The 22198-nt window shown below is 36.4% G+C and overlaps 1 pseudogene across 1 annotated transcript in view; it reads left to right on the top strand.

Annotated features, from left to right (window-relative positions):
• The window catches only part of LOC143569723 (ATP-dependent DNA helicase Q-like 4A), a 29317-nt pseudogene extending 7908 nt beyond the window's left edge, over positions 1–21409 (top strand). Inside the window, exons 3-27 of the transcript XR_013141786.1 lie at positions 9779–9847; positions 10100–10295; positions 10651–10708; positions 11014–11418; positions 11830–11992; positions 12076–12199; positions 13112–13505; positions 14418–14549; positions 14649–14735; positions 14811–14938; positions 15147–15267; positions 15365–15516; positions 15925–16060; positions 16289–16412; positions 17307–17377; positions 17460–17528; positions 18181–18306; positions 18392–18550; positions 19127–19207; positions 19285–19446; positions 19528–19583; positions 20021–20156; positions 20269–20366; positions 20640–20717; positions 20834–21409. The product of XR_013141786.1 is annotated as an ATP-dependent DNA helicase Q-like 4A (transcript). The remainder of the gene's footprint in view (positions 1–9778; positions 9848–10099; positions 10296–10650; positions 10709–11013; positions 11419–11829; positions 11993–12075; positions 12200–13111; positions 13506–14417; positions 14550–14648; positions 14736–14810; positions 14939–15146; positions 15268–15364; positions 15517–15924; positions 16061–16288; positions 16413–17306; positions 17378–17459; positions 17529–18180; positions 18307–18391; positions 18551–19126; positions 19208–19284; positions 19447–19527; positions 19584–20020; positions 20157–20268; positions 20367–20639; positions 20718–20833) is intronic.
• The last annotated feature ends 789 nt before the right edge of the window (positions 21410–22198 follow it).

Raw genomic sequence — 22198 nt, 5'->3', positions numbered from 1 at the left:
ATATGACATAATATTAATTCTGGAAATTTATATATTTTTGAATGTTTATAATAATTAGATTTTATGTGTTATATGCTATACATGCTTTAGTTGCTTTAAAATGAGTGTCGATTACTTAACTAGTCAAAAAATCGTCTTTTTAAAGCTAACCGACAAAGATCTTAGGAGCTGAAATATAACATCCCCTAAAACTTAAAAACTCATATACATTACACCATATAATGTGTGTAAAGTGGTCAAGATGATAAAACTTGAAAATAAACGAGTCACGTCGCGAAAGACAACGCGAAAATGTTAAAAATGACCATTCTTACTAAATTTAAACTAAACCGACAACAAATATATTTTTACAAACTAAATTATAAAAACACATTTACTTCAGCTATAAAAACTATATTTTTACTTAAAAATATTAATTTACAATAAAAACATTAAGCAATTCACCGTTAAACGTTAAACCGACAAAACCGGTAAAATATCATAAATTAACATAAGTATTGTAAATTTTTGAATGACTTAAATAATTCAGCAAATAAAAAGAGGTTTTACTATAATTACAATTAAATATTTAATTAATAAATAATAAACAATTTTAAGAAATTACCTAAGTGTTTTGTTTGCATAATTAATGATAATATGTATATAAATATATATGTTAATAATATATAAGTAAATATATATTATACATGTTTATGAATATATATATACACACACACACATATATATATATATGCTTATGATATTGTGTTGTGTGCTTGAATAAATATATAATATGGACTTAACCAAACCAAAGCCGTCAGCGGGTCGTTGAACACTAAAACTGATAAACAAGTTAAACATTTTTGGAAAGACTAAAATAGTGGTGTGAACGCTTTAAGTTGAAAGAACAACTTAATATTATTGTGGGAATAAATAATTAAAAACGTGTACTAAATGAATAGGACACGAGACGTGAACGAAAACCGACAGTAACAGTCAAGGTGAGTTTCTCAGAAATCCCCACCATTTTAAATGTTTTAAATGATTTATAACTGTTTTTGGGGAGGAAACACGTTTGTGTCAAAACACATTTTATTATCTTAATAATTGTGATATTGTAAGGGCTTTAAATTTGACCGACGTTGATTAACGTGGTCGGGCTGACTAGAATAAATGTTGTGAGAATTGTGATTACCGCAGTCTTATAATCATTAACTGTAAAAAGACATATAAATATTGATAGATCTGTCGGGTGACGCCCTGCCTACCGACCAGTCGCGCTGGTTAAATGTTGGGGGCAAATATTTAGAATTATTGTACGCTTTGATTATAGGTTTAGTAGCATTACATTTGTTATACTCCTTGCTAGTTTATAACTATCACAAATGTTGAAGAATAAAATGTTACATTTCGAGAACTACCGTTGTAAGATGAAAGGTGTCCATTTGGTTTGTCGTTGAGGCGACTATATGATTTTTAAACAACTTTCGTGTAAGTTGGCCTTGGTCCCGTGGGGTCAAGGTAAAACATAAATTTTGATTTTGTGTGGACAAAATAGTTTCAAATTGGAGAAAGTGAAATTTAATAAAAAGGATATTTTATATTAGTGAGAACTCACCAACCTTTGTGTTGACGTATATTTTTATTTTTTTTTATTCGAATCTTTTATATTTCATAGAAACATCCAAACAATTTACAATGAAGTGGCAGGTAAGCGGGCAACAAGCTGCGCCGCAACCCCCCTTTTGGATAGCAAACCCAATCCGACTAAAAACACGTATATTTTAAACGTGTTTTTCAGGTAAAGGAAAACTTGGCGCTTCGTGAAGAAAACGTGGGAAAATGCGGGATTTTAGATCCCGACAGTTGGACATAATGTTTTAAAATAATATGTACTCTGATGACTTGGAACTTGTGTTTTCAATAATAAATGTCTAACTTGTACATTAATGGTGTGTGTTTAAATATTGTATGGTAATCGGCGTCTGTCACCACTCGAACATCTTAATTAAGACTTCCGCTGCTAAGTTAAGTTTTCGGGGTGTGACAAAAACAACGTTGGAGAGCTATGAGAAAACCTCAAACTTTCACTCGTAGTGATAAAAGGTGAAATAAGAATTACGCATGAAGGAGCTGGGCAGATTCAAGAGAAAATGGAACACAAACTCACGGCTTGTAAAGAAAGTTTCAAGGAACTTCAGACTGAAGTTAAACCTCTGTAACACCCCCGGCTAAAGCGAAATATGCCCGAGTGTGACGTACAAATTTCTTTTAAAACCATCAACTTGATCATCTTTTTATTTCTTATGATTACATGTGTTTGGATGCTCAATCCCACAATCTACGAAGTTTAATATACGAAGTTGTTAGAAGTTTGAACAATTTTATACATACATAATAAAAAAATAAGAAATAAAAATATTTGGGATTGTGGGATTGAGTATCCATACACATTTAATCATAAGAAATAAAAAGATGATCAAGTTGATGATTTTAAAAGAAATTGTGTGTCTTGTCATAAAAGAAAATATGGAAACCTTTTGTACATAAATATTATTTTTTAAATCAGTAAAATAATGAAATACATGAGATTTGGTTATAGAAAATTGTTCCTTGATGATTAAAGATCATAGGGATATAACAATCATGATTTTTGTGACTTTTGGTTTGAATCTTATTGTTGACAGATTCTGTGTTTTAGATTGTAGATAGTATAACTTGATGATACGTTGGTGATTCTGATTGATTTGTGATACTATGATTAAGTACTTTAAATATAGTTTTCAAAAAGTCAAGAATCATAATTTTTGGACTTTGTTTGACTAGTTTTTATTAATTTACAAAATCGGGTTGCAAGCCTGATTAAAAGAGAAATTTTCTGAGTTGTGTTGTAAATTGTATAACTTGAGATTGAAAATAGATATGGGTGTTATTACACTTCTATAATGTTATAAATTGAAGTAAGAATCTAATCCAATTGGTCTTGCATCAATTGGAAAATATAGAATTTTTGGCAAATATTTGTGTACTGTTGTGTTAAAATAGAGACTGAAATTAGGTTGTTGTAGAGTGTGAATATTTTTATATTTGTGTGAATTGGAAAAATATATGTTATACATAATATTTGAAAGAATATGTGTGAATTATTTGGTAATTTAATCACAAGTTTTGGTTGGTTGGAAAAATCAGTTTTGATGATTGAAAACTTGTTAAGGATGATCAACATATTGGTTAGTGAAAATAATTGTAATTTGTAATACACTGATTGTGGTAAATTGAATTTTGACTTTATGGGTCAACTTTGAACTATTTGACTAAGTGGTTAGTCTTACTTATGAGAATGAAATTGGTAAAAGTGTGACTTAGCCATAGGGTTGCATGAAAAAAATGATTAACTGCAAGTTTCATGATTGATTATTAGGTTGCGACTATGACTATTTTAAGTCTAGATAATTGGTCAAAAGTCACCAACGGGTCGTTAGTCAACATTTAGGGTCAACGGTCAATATTTTGGTCAACATTCAGTATTTTTAGTCAACGGTCAACAACTTGGACCTTTTGGTCAAAGTCAACGGAAAGTCAAACTTTGGTCAAACTTTTAATAATCCGTGGGATTGTTTGGATACTAAGGATTCTAGGAAGAAAATACTTATAGTGCTTGTATGAATATCTACTTTTTATAAGTCGTCAGTTAATATTAATTTTTATGCTTTTAATTCTAGTTCGTGACGTTCAATTGCTTCGATTTCATTTACATACTTTCAGTTTTATTTCAAGTTTGTCTTCAACATCAAGGTGAGTTTCTCACACCCCCTTTTTAACGCTTTTACATTTTTGGGGATAGCATATATATCCTATCAACAGTACAATTTCGTTTATTTATTATTTACAAACTACAATTCGTTACATGGACTTGTGTGTGTATTTTCTTACTTGCTCAAAGATTACTTGCTCATGGTTTCCTCAATAAGTATGATCATACGCCCCCTATGCACACAATACCTCGATGTTATGAGTGGAATAGGGACCCCCGATCCGAGTACATTGGTTGTTACCAATTGGAAAAGACATTACTTGCGCTTATCTGAGTACATTGGTGCACAATCCCAACTGGAAAGGACCTTACTTGTTCATTTTACACTTATTCATGGAATTGTATGATTTTTCTGTACTTATATCAAACTATAGAAGCTCACCAACTATTCATATAGTTGACTTTTATTTTATATATATGCTACATGTACCTTACGTAGAGGTATGCTGCCGTGAAGAAGACACTAGAACTTAGGTTATATTAATAAATGGATAAGTTGTTAATTGTTCTTGTATTTCCCTTTTATTTCTTGTTACAAACTTGTGTACCTGATGTTTAAATTAATTAATGATAATATTGTCACTTAATAGTGTCACATGTGTTTTGAGCAATTTGTACGTCACACTCGGGCATATTCCGCTTTAGCCGGGGTGTTACAACCTCAAACAAGCCTTTGCAAATGGAGGCGATGTTGGAGGAACCACCAAGGTGGATCACCCAAAACCAATACCATTTGTTGGAAAAAGAGAAGCCCAAGCCGTGGACGACTACCTTTGGGAAGTTAAACAATACTTCAAAGACATGGAAATTAAAGACGACGCCAAGAAAATCAATATTGTGGCACTCTACCTAAATGACACCGCTGCACAATGGTGGCGACACAAAACATGGAGATTGAACAAGGTAAGAAGACCATAACCGCTATAAGACTCATCCACTCAAGCCGAAGGACAAAGACTCGCACCGAGGACGTTGCGAAATCAATTGAGGGAGGATGCCATGCACCGCCACATTACACGACATCTGGAACATACCAAAACAAACAAGAGCAGTCCGGAAGACTTCTGAATAAGCCGGACCCTTCAAGAACGACCCGATACACTCCGAAACAATCAGGAACAACGTGGCACCCTCTGGAACGATCCGGAACAGCCCGGTACTCTCTGGAACAGCCTACACTCTCTGGAACTCTACGGAACAGCTCGACACGTACTACATTAGCCCAGAAGAAGCAAAACACTTATATGACAAGAAAGAAGCTTCAAGAGACGCTAGATATTTTGCTTGGAATAACCTAGAAATATAAATCTCTAGATCTTGTTGTATTAGTATAAATAGGTGATAAGGGGTCTCATTTGAAATCACCCATGCTCTTGTACTCAAAGCACTTATGACATACCACCTTTCTAGCAATATAAACTGTTTCTTGTATACTTGTGTTCAAGTATAACAAGCATCACCCTCTTGTTCAAACACATGCACCATTGCTTGCAACTTTGCAAGGCAACACTACGATACTAAGACTTCCGCTGCCAAAACACTACAAACTCAACTATCAAGGCTTACTTAGACCAAGTTCTAAGGCCACACGTGAGTCAAAGAAATAACTCTTTGACACTTAGCTTTAAACAGATTAAACAAAAAGAAAAGGAAAAAAATGTGTAATTCAAGTGTCATTAAACTGAAAAAAAGGAAAAAAAGTGTAATTATGGTGTGTGTCGAACTGAACTGAGTGTGTAATTCAAGTGTCATTAAACAAAAAAAAGGCAAAAAAAAGTGCAATCCAAATGAGTGTCGAATCTGAGTAAAGCTATATTTCTTAGTGAATCGTTAATGGGGAAGGTTCAACCAATTGAACTACCAAAATTTTAGTAATTTATGTGGGATTATATATTATATGGTAAATATAAAAAAATTTCTAGGCCTAAAAAAATGTTGGGCATTGGGCCGTCGCCCTCCTTGTCCCCCTCTATGGGCCGGGCTGCCAGTAAGTCCCAATCGAACAAATAGCTTGAACTACCTTTGTTTTCTCCGTCGAAAGCAACGATAACTTATATAAATCCAACACATAACGAAAGCTGAAAATGACTATTAAAGCTGGTAACTTACACACAATTAAGTGATCACACTCTACATCGATCAAATAGTTAATCCTAGTATTTTATCTTTGCTAAACTTCATAACTATAATATAACTTTTGTAACTAAAAAGTGACATTAATTAAACCTATATGGAAACATGGACACATTGTAGTGAAAATGAAAACAAAACGTTGAAAATTCAAATGATTTTAACCTACACTAACAAAGCTTACACAATACAAATTCGTAAAAATCGCGCTTAATATCCCGCCATTCAACACCAATCTTCCATTTCAAACACACACACACATTCACACTCACACCACCACCGCCACCGCCACCGTTATCGTTGTCTTACCGGCCGAATTGATCTTACAGCCGTTAATTTCTTCTCTCTAATCCTAGTTATGTTATTAGGTCATATTGTAGAAATGATTATTGTTTGTGCATTCTAGTTGTTGTTACTGTAGGGGTATGGTACTAAACCCGGCTTACGACCTTAATTTATTATGTCTGGCTTATTTTATTATATGGACTAATACAATATTATTGGGCTGAGGGGGTTTTGTGGCGGTAACCCTAACTGGGCTAGGCCCATTAGGGTACCATGATGGTGGCCATGAGGCTCCCTATATAAGGAGGTCTCCACCTCCTTATTAAGGGTTGGTTGTTCTCAATAAGAGCCACCACCATAACCATTTTTGTGTCTGTAAACAAGAGATCCTTGAGATTTCTTAGCAGTCACCTCCACACCCCCAAAAACCATTGCAGATCTTAAGCTACCGGAGAAGAAGATCGAGTCGTGGTTCGTTCATCTCGAAGACCGGGGAACATCGTCATGGATCAGGTCAGATTCATTTCATGTTTCTACATTGGCGCCATCCGTGGGACCGGCAACGAACCACGTCTTGTTTTTCGTCTCGGTCCTCCGATCTGTTCATCAAATACTCTAGGTTCTACGATTTCTTCTTTCAGATCTGTTCTATGGAAGTCTAAAAATCCGTAGATCTGAAAATATTTCTAGATCCGGAAATATACAAGAAGAAATACCACCAAACTTTGGGGAAAACCCTTAGATCTGTGTGTTTTATAAGTGAAATATACCAGATCTAGTTATGATTTTTTCAGATCTAGGTTCGTTTGAGCAATAATCACCTTTCATATTCATAGATCTATAAATCCTTTCAGATCTGTTGGTTTTTACATAAAACCTACCTAATGTGGATATTCAGATCTGTTCCATGCGCGCTCAACCCCGCCATGCATGCGCGCTCAACCCCGCCATGCATGCGCGCTCAACTCCCGCCATGCATGCGCGCTCAACCCCGCCATGCATGCGCGCTCAACTCCCCGCCATGCATGCGCGCTCAACTCCCGCCATGCATGCGCGCTCAACCCCGCCATGCATGCGCGCTCAACTCCCGCCATGCATGCGCGCTCATCTCCCCGCCATGCATGCGCGCTCAACCCCGCCATGCATGCGCGCTCAACTCCCCGCCATGCATGCGCGCTCAACCCCCGCCATGCATGCGCGCTCAACTCCCCGCCATGCATGCGCGCTCAACTCCCCTCCATGCATGCGCGCTCAACCCCGCCATGCATGCGCGCTCAACCCCGCCATGCATGCGCGCTCAACTCCCCGCCATGCATGCGCGCTCAACTCCCCGCCATGCATGCGCGCTCAACCCCGCCATGCATGCGCGCTCAACCCCGCCATGCATGCGCGCTCAACTCCCCGCCATGCATGCGCGCTCAACCCCGCCATGCATGCGCGCTCAACTCCCCGCCATGCATGCGCGCTCAACCCCGCCATGCATGCGCGCTCAACCCCGCCATGCATGCGCGCTCAACTCCCGCCATGCATGCGTGCTCAACCCTCCGCCATGCATGCGCGCTCAACTCCCGCCATGCATGCGCGCTCAACACTCCGCCATGCATGCGTGCTCAACCCCGCCATGCATGCGCGCTCAATCCTTCGCCATGCATGCGCGCTCAACTCCGCCATGCATGCGTGCTCAACCCCCGCCATGCATGCGTGCTCAACCCCCGCCATGCGTGCGCGCTCAACGCCCCGCCATGCATGCGCGCTCAACCCTCCGCCATGAATGCGCGCTCAACCCTTTACCATACATGCACCAAAAGCTCTCGCATAACGTATGTTAGCCTAATAATATCCCAAACGGCCACGCGCCAAACATAAAGGTCGGGAGCCTAATAATATCCCAAACGGCCACGCGCCAAACATAAAGGTCGGGAGCCTAATAATATCCCAAACGGCCACGCGCCAAACATAAAGGTCGGGAGCCTAATAATATCCCAAACGGCCACGCGCCAAACATATAGGTCGGGAGCCTAATAATATCCCAAACGGCCACGCGCCAAACATAAAGGTCGGGAGCCTAATAATATCCCAAACGGCCACGCGCCAAACATAAAGGTCGGGAGCCCGATAATATCCCAAACGGCCACGCGCCAAACATAAAGGTCGGGAGCCCGATAATATCCCAAACGGCCACGCGCCAAACATAAAGGTCGGGAGCCCGATAATATCCCACATGGCCACGCGCCAAACATAATGGTCGGGAGCCCGATAATATCCCACATGGCCACGCGCCAAACATAAAGGTCGGGAGCCTAATAATATCCCACATGGCCACGGGCCAAACATATAGGTCGGGAGCCTAATAATATCCCACATGGCCACGCGCCAAACATAAATGTCAGGAGCCTAATAATATCCCAAACGGCCACGCGCCAACGTAGGTTGGGCACACCTCATAATTTGCCCGAGGATGGGAACCTTGTAATACATCCACTTTTAGTTGATATGTTTTTGCAGGTTCGGCTACGAGTCGCACAAGCACATATGACATTATTATTATTATCTGGCCGTTTGTGCCTCCATTATTATTTTGAAGACAAGCCGGGATAGTCATCCTGCGTAGAAGAGGCCCTTGTGGGCCAGTCATTATCATCATATTATAGCTCATAAGCCGCAACTCGCGCATGCTTCGTTATTTTATAGCTCGCCCCGCGCCACTACTGTTATGATGCGTGTTATATCTTATTCATGCCAGTGCACCATTATTATCATAAGGATCACAACATGTCACCATCATGGAGGAAACCTCTCAAAACTCAAAGACAATAAAGACAAGGCCGAAGAAAGAGGAAAAAACCGCCTCATATCATAACACACCTTATGAAGTCCAACGCTCCACCTAAACGCTTGCACGCCTAGGAGCAACACTGGACTTGGGGGGCTTGTAGGGGTATGGTACTAAACCCGGCTTACGACCTTAATTTATAATGTCTGGCTTATTTTATTATATGGACTAATACAATATTATTGGGCTGGGGGGGTTTTGTGGAGGTACCCCTAACTGAGCTAGGCCCATTAGGGTACCATGATGGTGGCCATGAGGCTCCCTATATAAGGAGGTCTCCACCTCCATATTAAGGGTTGGTTGTTCTCAATAAGAGCCACCACCATAACCATTTTTGTGTCTGTAAACAAGAGATCCTTGAGATTTCTTAGCAGTCACCTCCACATCCCCAAAAACCATTGCAGATCTTAAGCTACCGGAGAAGAAGATCGAGTCGTGGTTCGTTCATCTCAAAGACCGCGGAACATCGTCGTAGATCAGGTCAGATTCATTTCTTGTTTCTACAGTTACCTTTAGGTTTTGAAGTTACTTATTGAGGATGATTGATGGAGGCCATTAATTAGGGCTTTAATAGGTGACCAAATAAATAAATTATTAGGATTTTAAATGATGTTATTGAAAGGCTTAATTTGCTTTCAACATCATTACAATACAATACAATACAATACAATACAATACTTGTTAGAGCATCACCAGCGCACTGTTTACTTTATTTAATATGCATCTTGTACTTACAGGCAGGCATTCTTCCTTCGCAATTGGCATCAAAGGTTGTCTATTGTTGAGATGCTGGAACTTACTTTTCAGTAGATGAACATGTTAGCAATTGACAGAGGCAAACCACATGAGGCAAGAATTCTTGTTGCTTTCATATTTGTAACTCTCTTTGTTTTTTCTCTTCTTAATCACTTGTTCAATTTTATTAGACAGTGATTATAGATTATAGTTCTATATATGTTAATGATTGTAAATTATCTCTTACTATTATTAGCTTGATATGGCTCTACATATAGAGTCCCCCTGTACAGAGATTAACATCATCAAAATATAATATACAGCTTTCATACCAAGATTAGTAACAATTTTGGTGGTGGTTCTAAACATGTGGACAAGTTGAAGAGGGATAATTGGGTCTCAACATGCCAAAACACATGATAATTTTTCAAACCAAGATAAATTCTTCAACTCCAGTTTTGTTTTCTCCCTGCCAACACAAAAACCTTGTGTTGAAGGAGCAATGGCAGCATCTTTAAGGTATGTTTTTTGTTATTTACTCAAGTTAATTTTGTTGCATATGTTAGGTTTTGTTGGGACCTCTGGACTCAGTTTTACAAACTGCATATATAATTTATTTGCAGAAACATGTCTTGCTTAATTTTGTATTGTGCACTTTCATCCTATTGGTTGTACTTTGGTTTTTTCACACCCAATTTTTTAATTTACTACATTTTATAATCTGTACAATATCTTGATGATATTATCCATCTGTTACACATATTTGTTAAGTTTATGAGCTATTTACAGGCATAGACTCATCATCTCTTTTGAAAGTTGAGCATGTTATTTATTTTAGAATGGAGTGTTTTACTTTTTGTTTCCTTTGTTGCAGATCGTTGTCTTGCCAGTTTCAAAATGTTACAAGCTCACAAAGTCCACTTGCTGACAAGGTAAAACATGTTTCCAAAACGCACATCCTCCAGCACTCATTCTTTGATGCCTTTATGTTTTCTTTTCACTATGAAGTCCCGTAGATAAGTAATTCATACTCAACTTCAAAGATATTTTTATTGTTGCGTTTCTGTTCATGTTATTCTTAAGAAAAATTGATTGCCATGTTAAGAAGAATTATGTTTTTTACGATTTGGTTTCATTTACTCTTCTGCTCTTTAATAGTTGGAAATTGTTCTCACTGTATCTATAGATTAACTTATGATATGGAGCTGGGGCATTCTAATATATAAGCTTTTGACAGGCTTGGCAAGCTTTTTCTAACCTCAAACTATCTTCAAGAAACTATATCAAACCTGGTAAAAGCCGACCAGTAGCTAATAATAATGGTGGTACTGCTGTTTTTCAAGATGGTAGAAGACCTACTCAACAGTTCTCCTCTGTAATTAACAAAAATTTGGGGCGAAATCAAGCAGACCATTCTAATGAGATCAATATTCCGCACAGTGAGCCAAGGCCTATGCCCAGTCGGTTTGCACCAGCTGCCAATTATGCATCAAGTTCCACGGGTGCTGGTTATAGAAATATGAACAGCTCATGCAACAATGCCATCAATTCAGGCCACAGTTACACCACAAATGCAAGCCACTTTAAAGGGTTTGAGGAGACTCATTTTATTGGTATTGATGATGATGATGATATTCTCCAGGTAATTTGTGTTACTAGATTAATAATTCTTGAATTGGACACTTTTGCACTCGGAAGTAGAGATGGGAAAACGGAGGGCTGGGTTGAACTGCAAAAAGTCTTTTGGTCCAAATTTGTCTTATTTGTAAATAATTTGGCGTTAATTATGATTCGTGAAAACAATTTAGTTACAATAATAATCTAAACTTTGAATAGACCGACACATGAGGTTGTATCCATTAAATACAGACATATGGAGACTCTTAGGCAATGTGATTCGTTCTATTTTAGCTATTTGTTATATTTGATCTGTTAACTGTTTGAGGTAAAACACAACTCAAATGGGCCCATTCATAATCTGTATAAGTGCTTGTTTACATTTGAAGTATCTAATAATAGCTTTCTTTCATCATGAATTAACTTCAAATTTCAGAATATCGATTTGGATCAAATAGTTTCCCAACACTACCAATCAGTTGGCACACCGCATTCATCAATTTCTGTCACTCCAGCTGTAAACAATAACAATGCGAGACATGATGGCACAAGTTTGCCTTCAGAACTGTGTGTGGAATGCACTCATGGTTTTAAGGCAAGTCAATACTTACTACTTACTCTAGCCATTAAATGTTAATTTTGTGGCATAACTTTTGAATAACTTCTAAATTGGTTCAGTTAGGACTTTGTCCTGAAGCTTCAGACCATTTGCAAATAATTAAGGACATGCTCATTTCCATATCAAATGATTTGCTTGACAATGCTGACCTGGACTCTGGTAAATTAGAAAAGCTTCGTCAAGATAGGTATCTTTCCTTCACTAGTCTATCTATTAAAAAGGAAGATAAAGTCTTATATTCAGTTTTATATTCCTGATCAATGAGAAATCGGGTATGTTTAGCACCATTATATGAATAATTAATAGGCAGCAGGTTTTTGATAGAATTAAAGGTGGCAATTTTGACCCGTTTACCTATGAATTGGTTGATTTGGTTGTGTTTTATCTTAAATGGGCTGAAAGTCACCTTAAGTCAGTTTTCAATGGTTACAGCTTTCTAGATTGTTTTATACAAGATTTAGTTAATACCTATAACTTGGTTTTAAAAAGCGCATACGATCCGATGTGTTTTGATCCCAAAAGCCAATGCACGAACACATGCAAGGAGTTCGTAATTAAAAAAATACTAAAGTTTTATATAGGTAACATTTGAACATGTTAAATTTAAACACTAAAAACTTAAAATATCCTCATCATCTTTGGTCATATTTGTTCAATAAATTGTCTAAGTTGTTCAGATGCTAAAACTTATTGCACAGTTGATGGTCAGATTTGTTCAATCAGATTGAAAAACTCAAACTCACGGAAATTGACGGTCCAATTTATTTGAATACTGGTCAACTGCAAAAGCTACTGTATCACGCATAAGATCGCATCAGACTATATCATGTGCGGTGCGCATTATGCGCTCCTGATGTGCACCTTTTTATACGAATGGCTGTAATAATATTTGTAATCATATTTAACGCGAAAAGTGGTAGTGGGAATTGGGAAATTGACCCTTTTATATTGGAGTCATAAAATGACAACATGAGGCCCACATAGTTTGCATTCAGTTTTTACTTTTCCTCTCTGTATTTGCTTAAATTGTTAGTTGCATCTGAGTTGACAAGATTACAAGACATGCTATCTGATAATTGTTTGATTGCTTTAATTATAGGTTAATGTTAAATAAACAAATTCAACAGCTTGAGAAATATCTTCAATCTGGTTCAGTTACAGAGAAAGGATCCAAATCAAGCTTAACTTCTGCTCACACTACCGCCACAAGAGCATTTCAGTATGAAAGTCCTCCTACACTCGCTTCTAGGGTTGATCCCATCAGACTTGATAATCAGTTTTACATGAATAACGACGCAGACGGGCGTAATAGATGGAATTCACCATCGGTATCATATTCCTCAGCTGGTAACAATAATATTAATATTAATATATCTTCAGCTCCTGTGGAGAGAGAACCATACATCCCAAAGTATGTGGAAGTCAATTACATTGAAGGTTCAGATAACAAAAACTGGAGCAAGCGGGATTTTCCATGGACAATAGAGTTGGAGGTATGTGGTACTAGACTGGAACTGGAATTTGAGAATAGAGCAAGTTACACTTTTTGTCTTATTAGGTATATAACAAGTTTCAGGTCTCGTCCTTAAACTAAGGATATGACAGAAATTGTTCTTTGTGTTCAAATTTGTTTACACTGTCTTTTTCAATAATGGGTGTTCATTTTTTCCGTTAAGTCTAGTCATGTGCCTTGCACATGAGGGCATTTTGGTCATGTGCTTTAGAAAGACAAATTTTAGTTTTTGTAAACTTTACTTTAGTTTCACTTTTTTAAATTTGTTTTTGAAAGACAAATTGCTCGTTAAACCAATCTGAACTGTTTGGTAGGAAATTTGTTTACGTTCGTGTTAAATGAACGAACATGAACAAAGGTCTAGTTCGTTTGAATGTTTTCAGAACGTTCGGTAATTTGGTCATTTGTTTACATTCATATGTGTATGTTTGTTCTTTAAGCTCATTCATGTTCGTATGTTTTTATAAGTTTTTTTTATATCTTTAAATTTTTATTTCAGTATTCTTCACATTTAAATTTTTATGTTTTCTATTTTTTTAATTTCTAGTTTATTAGTATAACATTTAAACAGTAAACCCTAGAACTCACATTAACTCCCTGGATGCTTCCTCCTTTTCATTTACATGCGTTTGCGTTTGTTAACGTTCATTTGTTATTTATAAAGTTGATGAACACACACAAACAAATTTATTTTCTTAACAAACATGAACGCGAAATTATATGTTTGTGAACTGTTTCTTTATCCAATGAAAGATAAACGAATGAACACAAACAAGGTCTCATTTGGTTTGGTACTTCGGTCTGTTCACAGCCCTAGACACTTCTATCTAAACATATAGGTATAGTTATATTTTTGTGTGATAAACTGATAATCATCCCTTGGTTACCTCAGGTTAACAACAAGAAGGTGTTTGGTAATCACTCATTTAGACCTAACCAAAGAGAGATTATTAATGCAACAATGAGTGGGCATGATGTTTTTGTTTTAATGCCAACTGGTGGTGGAAAAAGTTTGACCTATCAGGTAGTTTTTGCTAATTAGTTTCTTATAATGATTAATCATTTTGTTTCTGGAGTTTGTAACTTTGTTTTGAACATTTGAAAAATGTTGGTTTTATTTCAGCTCCCTGCTCTTATCCATCCTGGTATAACATTGGTAATCTCACCACTCGTTTCACTCATCCAAGATCAAATAATGCATCTCTTGCAGGTACGCGTTTAATTTTTTCTGTAAGCATTTTTTTAATATTTATCTCTTGGGTATTAAATGTAAAAGATAATTCAGGCAAACATTCCTGCTGCTTATTTAAGTGCAAATATGGAGTGGACTGAGCAACAAGAGATTCTAAGAGAGCTTGCTTCAGAATACTGTAATTACAGGCTGCTATATGTCACTCCAGAGAAAATTGCAAAGTGAGTTCTTGTTTGCAATAAATTGTTAATGAAATTTCACTCATTAAGTCTGTTATACTATGCAAATTTTACTAAATTCATAATTATATACCTTTTTACAACTGTATGCAAGTCTATTATTAAAAAAAGATAAGCGAAAACATAGATATAATTTAAAAGATTTTTTTTTATGTTTCTAACTATAAAATTAAACCGTACGTGAGTGCAGAAGTGATTTTTTGCTGCGACAATTGGAAAACTTGCACGCACGAGAATTGCTAAATAGAATTGTCATTGATGAAGCACATTGTGTGAGCCAATGGGGGCATGATTTCAGGCCAGATTATCAGGTGACGCCTTTTGGCTGCTCTATATTATTTACAATCCACCAAACTTTGAAGTCTTTATAAGTTTTTAAACAATATTACCAGTTTTGGCTATTTACAGGGTCTTGGTATTTTGAAGCAAAAGTTTTCAAAAGTACCAGTTTTGGCTTTAACTGCAACTGCTACAGCCAGTGTTAAGGAAGATGTTGTGCAGGCTCTTGGTCTGGTTGACTGTATTATTTTTAGGCAAAGTTTCAACCGTCCAAATTTAAGGTATGATTTAAGTCTAGATAATGTATTATTATTAAGTTGGTAATCGGTGTCAAGGTGGTACTTCAACCCATTTACAAATGGGCTGATTTTGGTTATGTTGTATTTCTAACGGTTCAAAGGAGTTAAACTAAAAGATTTAACCAAAAGGCGTAAGCCGGTCAAACAAGTCATCCACAATTTATTAAAGTTCACATAACCTTCTAAAATGTTTTATTAAAAGAACGTGGGTATTTTTTTCTATAGTAATATATATATATATATATATATATATTGTAAGATTTTTTATGTTAATGCTTTAGTAATTTATAAATATAAAAGTGTTTGTGGGTCGGCCCAATGGCCCAATCTGACACATCCATTTTGCCAGTTTTTGTACGTGTTAACTTTCTAATTATGCTAATGTTGCAGGTTTTTGGTTTTCGTGAAGTCGAAAAAATGTCTGGAGGATATTGATGGTTATATCAAGAAATTCCATTTTGATCAATGTGGAATCATCTATTGTCTTTCGAGGATGGACTGTGAAAAAGTGGCTGAGCGGTTGCAGGTTACGTGTTTTACATTATTTTGATTATTTATAGATTTAACATTATTTTGCCAATAAAGTTTATATTTGAGGTGACAGTCTCTACATGTTTACCTTCAAATGGATTGATATGGGCTATGCTTTTTAACAGGTCAAACTGTTTAAGCTAAAAGATACCATAAAAAGAAAATGGGTATAAATGTGAACTGATTCGATCTGGATTTTATATTTAGAGATACATTTTTGCAGGAGTGTGGGCATAAAGCGGCATTTTACCATGCTTCTATGGACCCTGAGGAACGTGCATGGGTTCAAAAGCAGTGGAGTAAAGATGAGATCAATATAATATGTGCTACTGTGGCATTTGGAATGGGTATGATGCAAGTTTTTATTTACTAGTTAGATGCGTAATAGAAAAATGAGCCGGCTGGGTAATCGGTCAAAACTGGCAATTCTTTTGTACAAGTAGGGCGTGCAAACAAACATGAACGGGTGCATGTTTATGTTTATTCAACTTTGTAATCGGTCAAAACTGGCAATTCTTTTGTACAAGTAGGGCGTGCAAACAAACATGAACGGGTGCATGTTTATGTTTATTCAACTTTAACTGAACACGAATACTCGAACATAATTTTTTTTTGTCCATGTTCGTTCGTTAAAAATCTAAACGAACAGTTCACGGATGTAAACGAAAACAAAGGAACACAAGCGGACATAATTGAACAAACATAAAGGCTTTTAATTTGAAGTCAAATTTAATAATTAAAAACATAACATATATAGGGTTTGGATCAAATACAAATGAAATTAACGTGCTAAACGTGAGAATCAAGTAGAGTAATTATATATATAAGTAGAGTAATTATCATAGAGTAATTACATAATTACTCTATGATAATTACTCTACTTGATTCTCACGTTTAGCACGTTAATTTCATTTGTACGTTAACCTTCCCCTATGTATATATATATGAAAATTTCTATTAATATGTAGACGATCATAAACAAACATAAATCTTGTTTGTTCTTTTAATAAAATGAAAAAAATATATTTTGTTCATGTATGTTCATTAATCAAAGAAACAAACATGAACTAATTTCCTGCCAAATGGTTTTCGAATAGTTCAGTGACTGCTCAGTTTGTTTACAGGCCTAGGTACATGTAAAAACAGGTTGGGTCCGCTAGGAAACATTTTTTTCAAAATTATATATTTTATAAATTAATGTTACAAATTTGCTATGTTGGCTCATTCATAAATTATTTCAGGAATCAACAAACCGGATGTTCGATTTGTCATTCATCATTCTCTTCCTAAATCAATCGAGGGCTACCATCAGGTATTCTTTATAATTTTTTTTAATATACTGGAGTAATGTGTTAATTTAACAATGAGCTATATACTCTTTAATTGTATTGTAGGAGTGTGGGCGTGCAGGTAGGGATGGTCAAATTGCTTCATGTGTGTTGTATTACAGTTATAGCGATTATGTAAGTTATATATAAAAATATTATTTTCCTGTTAGTTTTTTATATAGTCCAGAGTTTAAAGTCAGCTGTCAGGTATTTGGTAATACAAATAGGCTTATAAGTGAACCAAACGAACACGAATGGAGCATGTTCATGTTCCTTATCAAACAGGTTTTTTAGTTCGTGTTTGTCTGTTAAGAAATGAATATGTTTTTGTTCGTTTTTGTTCCGTTGTTAATTGTATAAACAAAGGGTTCACGAACATACATAAGTGAACATAGATAAATGAACATATGTGAGTTAAAATCAACTAAAAGTAAATGTGAACAACAATGCGTTGGGGCTAAAATGTTTTTAAAACTATATTAAGCTGTAATGGGCCAAGAAATTTAAATTATTATATTAACGAATTTAAACAAGCGTAAATTAAATGAACGTAAACAAACAAGCATAAACGAGTTTAAATGAATGAACAAGACAATGTGTTCATGTTTAGTTGTTTATTGACTAAATGAAAATAAAGAAATTTTTCGCCTAACACTTCACGACTAGTTCAATGAACATTCAGTTTGTTTATAGACCTAAATGCAAATACATATGTTATATAGTTAATGTACATATAAATTTTAATATGTACTATTAATGACGGGCAACTTTTTTTTTTGTATTGAAGATTCGGGTCAAGTATATGCTTAGTAATGGGGTTGGAGAGCAAAGTTACTTTACATATGGACAACCTCGTACGGGTTCTTCAAATTCAGGAAGGGTAGAAACAAATTCTGAAAACCTTTTAAGAATGGTACTAAGTTATTGTCATTGTAACATATATTAATAAATGGTATTTGTATTATTTGCTTATGGATAATTAACACTTTTTTTTACAGGTCAGTTACAGTGAAAATGATGTTGACTGCAGACGATTTTTACAACTAATTCATTTTGGGGAAAAGTTCGATTCCTCCAACTGTAAAAAAACATGTGACAATTGTATGAACGCTCGGACTCTTGTGGATAAGGATGTTACTCTGATAGCAAAACAATTGGTTAGGATCATATGTTGTTTTATCTTTAACTTTATTTTGCAACATTAGAAACTTGGTGGGCCATGCGGGTAGGGGTGTAAACAAGCGTAGCCAAGCCCCGAGCTTGGCTCGTTTAACTTACTAGAGCTCGAGCCTGGCTCATTTCAAGCTCTATTTCTAAAGGCCGAGCTTGACTCGTGAGTAGTACTTCAAGCTCAGGCTTAGGTCTTGCTCGACATAATTTGTTATTTATGGAATCACGAGCTATTCAGAGCTCAATAAGTGTAGCTTGAGCTTGTGCTCGTTCGTTAAACAATCTTATTTTTAAGCTCAAGCCTGGGGCTCGTTTAAGCTTGGCTCAATTTGTGCGTTTAGCAAGCCGATTTTGAGCAGCTTACGAGCGGCTTGGCTTGTTTACATCTGTTCATGCGGGCTGGGTAATTGGGCGAATCCAACGACATTTTCTTCTCAATTTTTGTAATTGGGTTGCATCAAAGTACACTTTGACTACTTTTGACCCATTTGACCTTTTTTCTTTGAAGCCACTGCTTGATGCGTTGAGTTTTAAATAACTTTAATCAACCTATTCATATGCAGGTTGAATTAGTGAAATCAGTCAAACAGCAATTCTCATCATCTCACATTTTGGATGTCTACAGAGGCTCCATGAGCCAAATTGTAATCCTCACTTGTTATTATACTTCAATTTCATGTGCTTAAATCATCTTGTCAACTAAATACTTATGAAAATGCAGGTTAAAAGAAACACACACAATTTATTAAGTTTACACAGTGCTGGGAAACATATAGCTAAAGGGGAAGCATCACGTGTTCTTCGTCATCTTGTTATTGAAGAGATCCTTGTGGAGGATGTAAAGAAAAGTGATCTTTATGGATCCACATCATCGGTTTTGAAAGTAAGGTTTGTTTATTAAAATAGTAATCAATTGTTTTAATATGGTTCAATTCAGATGCAATTTGTTCCGCGTTGTCTGTAGGTAAATGAAAGAAAGGCTGGTAATTTACTTGCGGGTCGGCAGACCATAACTTTAAGGTTCATTTCTTTCATTCACACTCTTGTCATTGTTTTTAAACAAGTTTTTTGTTCTAGTAGTTTTTGTTTGAAAGCCTACCAACTCGATTAACATGTTTACAACTTGGTTATCATCCATCAACCCGTTTAGATAAATGGGTTACACAGGTCGTGTTCGAGTTACATGGTCTTAAGTGAGTACGAGTTCAAGTGGGTGCTTTTGACACAAATTAAAACATGGATCGTGTTGGGGTTGAACAGTTCAGCCCGCCAACATGCAATTGACACCCCTTAAAACCTCACTTTGAGTGATTTTTGAGCCATTTTATTTTACTCATTTAACCCGTTGGAGATTCATGGGTTAAAACTGCAACCTCTAATAGTGTTATAACTTATAACAAGAAAAATCAGTCATAGAGTCAACCATTTCTCATGTTTGTGGCTCTGTTAACTTGTAGAGTCCCTTCTGCTGTTAAAGCATCCAAGACTCATACAAATGATGCAGCCCCATCAAAAGGCCCGCTTACATCATCAAAGAAAACTCCTATACAAGTAGATACTCCTCCTGCTCAACCTCAACCAACAGTAGACTCGGTAGGTTAATTTTGGTGCCAAAGTTTCCCTTTTTTAGTTTTTTTTTATCTATTTGTATATTTCTTAAAATAAAAATGCAGTCTAACTACTTTATCTGCTTCATTTTTTACAGGATCTTGCAGCCAAGTTATTTCCAGCTTTGCGAGTTATGCGAACAAATCTTGTTAAGATAGCAGAAATCAACGGGGTCTGCGCGTACCACATATTTGCATAAGTTAACATTCCATACTCGACTAAACCTACATCGGTTCGGTTTGAAGGTTTTTTCTGCCGAAACCGAAAAGTGAACCGGACACAGTTTAGGTAATTCAAAATCAAATAATTTAACACCCTTTGCTTGTACACATGAAGTGATTAGAACTTTAAAATTTTCCAAAAAAATGCAACTGTTAGATTTTAACGTAAGCGGATCGTGATTTAGTACTAGTAAAGTACCTTTGATAACTAAGAAACTATCTTTATAGTCAAATGCTCTTGATTTAGGGACACAACACTGCACAATATCTGCAAAAGGATCCCCAGAACGAATGAAGAGCTTCTAGAAGTCAACGGCATTGGCAAGTAAGTTTCTTTAAAGATCTAGATTATTAAGTTATTGTATTTGTAATCTTATTTTAAACAAATTTATTATAGAAATAACAAAAAAATTTGCAAATCCTAATCACAAACTTAAACAGGGCGAAAGTAATGAAGTATGGTGATAAAGTTTTGGAAACCATTGAGGCTACCATAAAAGAACACTATGGTGGGACCGCGCATTCGTTGTCAGGTGGCACGGGCAGCAGTGCCACTAGTTCCGGTTCTTTTAAGAGAAAAAGAAACACGGTTATAGGTACTTATGACTCTTCAAGAGACGACGACAACGATGATGATGATTTTGTTGCGAGTACTGCACGATCAAAGAAGCGGGTGTTGGTGAAACCAAAACCGAGCGTTGACCCGGTTGACATTTTTGATGATGACATACCTGATGAGGTTCTTGAGTTTTGTGATTCGTTTGATAATGTCAGGTCAAATGTTTCATGTCAAAAGGGTGAGCAGAATGTTGGGGGAAGAGTACTGCCTTCTTGGTGAAATGTGAAATGTTCGTGTGCTGATATTATTTAGTTTCGGGCCAAATGTTGACCGAATGGTGATAGATGGGTATGTGAATCTGCTGCTTTTAAGTTGCGAGGAAAGTTTTGTTGGGTTTGTTTAGGGGTTTTGTACAGTTGATCAAGGCGTTCTATTTAGAATGTGTTTTCTTTGTAGTGGGTGGGTCGGTTCGGGTACATGAAGTTATATTTATGTTGTATATTGAGTGGTAATCAAGTCAGTGATTACCGTTTTCTAGTTGAGGAAAACAGCATGACACTGATGAAAATTGAAAATGGGACCTGAGTCCTGTGAAAACAGTATAAAAAGGGGACACAAGAAAAAAATGCAACCGGACGATGGTATACGATTGTTGGTGTATAGGGCAGTGAATAGTGAAGGGCGGAAGGCAATGGATCGGGTTCGGGCATTGTTTCTCAGGACCTGAGTCCTGAGAAAACAGTATAAAAAGGGGACACGAAAAAAAAAATCCCATATCCGTTTGTAAAACCAAGTCCCATACTGCCATCGTGCTTGACCGGTTTCAGATATATCTGTCACATGTTTTGGGTTTCGGGGCTTTTTTGCCATCCTTAATAGTGAATAAGATGATGTATGTCCATATAGAGGTGCACAAATCGGGCTTTTTATATACATGGGTTCGGTTATGACTGGGTATTGGTAATAATCGGTTCGGGTATTGTCTCTAAAAACCATGCCTTATTCATCGGGTTCGGTTCGGGTATAGGACCAGGTATTCTAAAACTGGGTATATGAATACCCTATTGTCGGGTATTGAAAAAACCCTATTTACGGGTTTTTTTCGGGTATGTTTCGGGTATAGATTGGATTTTTTTAAAAGTTTGCACTTTTTAGGGGTATTTCGGGTATTTTTCGGGTATACATGGGTATTTGAAATACCCGGTTCGGGTTTTTGGGTATTACCGGGTACAAATCGGGTCCGGTTC

Source organism: Bidens hawaiensis, unplaced genomic scaffold (assembly GCF_021521415.1).
Source record: "Bidens hawaiensis isolate Kalapana, Puna unplaced genomic scaffold, B.hawaiensis_p1.1 tig00001265_1, whole genome shotgun sequence".
Classification (NCBI taxonomy): domain Eukaryota; kingdom Viridiplantae; phylum Streptophyta; class Magnoliopsida; order Asterales; family Asteraceae; genus Bidens; species Bidens hawaiensis.
This window is presented reverse-complemented; position numbering and strand designations above follow the sequence as displayed.